We start from the raw sequence: 2,446 nt of genomic DNA, 5'->3' as shown, positions 1-2,446 counted from the left end.
CCCCAGTGTGGATGGCCACACTGAAATCCCTTTTCCATTCTCATCTTGGGATTTTGGGCACACACACAAATTTATGTGGTGTAAGTTTTAAGCCTCTCGGTCTGGGACTTGAACTGCAGTCAACTACATGAGATTCCAACTACGTAACCATTACACCATCTGCTGGTCCCTGTATTGACCACTTATAACCAAGTTACTGTTATGTGGATATCTCCAAGAACATAGGCTTTTGAGAATCAACATTTGCTTCAATTTTAATTAAACGGTTCATAATTCCATGCCACTAACCATGGGAAGTCTGACTACTAATCAAGATTTCTAAGGACCTCTCAATGTGGAGATGGTATCTTCAGAGTTTCTTCTTGTATTACTGCATGCACTGGCTTACCTCCTAATGTCTGCTATCTGCTTTCTCCTCCACCACCAGCCCCGAAACTTACCCCACTCCACCAAAAACAAAACAAAGCAAAATAAAACAAAAATTTTCTTCCTTTATTTTCCAAGGTGGAATTAAAATAAATTTTGTAGGTAGCAGTACTTTACTAAAGGTTTAGTATAACAACAGAGATTACAGGAGATAGTAAAACCAGGTAAAACCTTGATGTTGAAATTTTTTAGGCATTTTTTTTAGGTTTATTTCTCACTCAAATTACATGTTTATTGTAGACTGAGGGCTCTGCCCCAAGAGCCAAACTTAGAGAGGAACCATTATATTTCTCTTTTTAATTGCCAAAGGGCTTCAGAGAGAGAGGGACAAAGCACCCCCCAACCCCCCAGTAAAGCATAGTCATGCTACAATTATTTTTCCTCCATTTCTTTATTCCATTGGAATTTGGAGCATGCATGCACATGCATACATGTTTTTAAAGCCACTGGGCTAGAAACCATACCACATTTAGCTATGTGAGATATGATTCCCTTAACTTCAGAGTTACAGGGCAGGCCCAGATATGAAATGTGTATGCGGTAAACTCCCCTGGCCATTTCCACCTGTATAAATTTCTCTTCACTATGATGCATTTTGATGAAATGTTGAAAAGAAACATTTCTCAACAAATAAGCTAATTAAAATAATAATTACAAAAATAGCAGTTTTAGTGTAGCAGACATTACTGATTATCTTCAGGAATTGCTTTATTTAATATCCCCAAATGCATGGGAAGTCAATATTATCCTTTTCATGTTATGCATAAGCAATGAGTTGAGGTTTATAGATGTTAATTAACTTGTCCAAGATCAAACTATTGTTAGGGATAGAGTCAGAATCTGAACCAAGGTATCTCTAATGTTAAATCACCTCCCACTCCTTTCTTAAAAAAAATGAGATTGTGATTTGGGTAGCAGTGTAGTGCTGCAGAGGATAGATAATGAACATGTTTATCATTCCACATATTTGTTGGATCACAGAATAAACATGGATGTTAGAACAGTAGTTCAGAGCAATTTCTTCCACCCTAGAAAAGAATCAGGACCCAACTTAAGCTTTGATAAGCATCAGCAGAAAATCATGCCATTGTCGTAGCAGTTATAGCATCATAAACATAGTGGTTTTTGCCATAGAACTGTAGTTCTGTCAGTAGCTTTATAATTATTGCGTCATAGTTGTAAGAGTAATGAAGTCCTCTGAAGCAACCTTCATGCTAGGAGTTAGGGAAAAGGGACCTCTGCTCGACAGTTTTTGTTGTTGTCGTTTGGGTAATGGCACATCTCACAGATATGTTTATTTACATGCCAAGGTTAACAGCACTTGGACCAGTGAGCAGCGATGTTCCACGTTCCCACCACACAACCTGCTTCATTTACAGGCAGTCGAGGACGTTTCCTCTCCTGTGCACTCCAGAAAGCTGGTTAATGATGACAATGGCCAGATGCAGGGCTTTAGTCTTTCAAAGCTTTGCTGCTTTTTTCAGCACTCCTGATTTATGAATGTTGAGGCTCATCAACCCCATCCCTACCCAAATCTCCTGGTAAACTTAGGAATAGTAGGACTTCATGGGGATCCAAGCATTTTCAGTAATACTCCAAATCATCTTGCCACAGCACCAGAGCTCAGGCCATACCAGGGCTCCACAGCCAATGACTCAGCTCTTGACAGATTTTATGGAGTAATTGCAGTTATGCATTTTTAATTTAGCCATCAGCCGAATTGAGTTTTCTTAGAGTCATAAATGGAATGCCACCCCTTGTCTAGTGCAAACTCTTACTCAATGATATGCTGGTAAATATTTACCAATTAGTTGGAGAGGGGAGAGTGGGCTCTGATTCCCATCATTTGGTAATTTATTTCAGTGGTGTAAATACTCTCATCATGAGAGTATAGCCAACCTACTTGTGGCCTGGAGCCCACATAGCCAACTGTGTGGTTCAAGTCCCAGTCCTGTTGGCTTAAAAAAATACACGGGGTGCATGTGCACATATGTCCAAAATCCTGAAGGGAGGGAGAGAT

General features: G+C 39.6%; 1 pseudogene; it reads right to left on the bottom strand.

The window, feature by feature from the left end:
• Positions 1-1,848: 1,848 nt before the first annotated feature.
• LOC102502028 (6.8 kDa mitochondrial proteolipid-like) lies at positions 1,849-2,030 on the bottom strand (annotated as a pseudogene).
• Positions 2,031-2,446: the final 416 nt, after the last annotated feature.

This window comes from Tupaia chinensis, unplaced genomic scaffold, assembly GCF_000334495.1.
Source record: "Tupaia chinensis unplaced genomic scaffold, TupChi_1.0 Scaffold000105_1, whole genome shotgun sequence".
Classification (NCBI taxonomy): Eukaryota; Metazoa; Chordata; class Mammalia; order Scandentia; family Tupaiidae; genus Tupaia; species Tupaia belangeri.
This window is presented reverse-complemented; position numbering and strand designations above follow the sequence as displayed.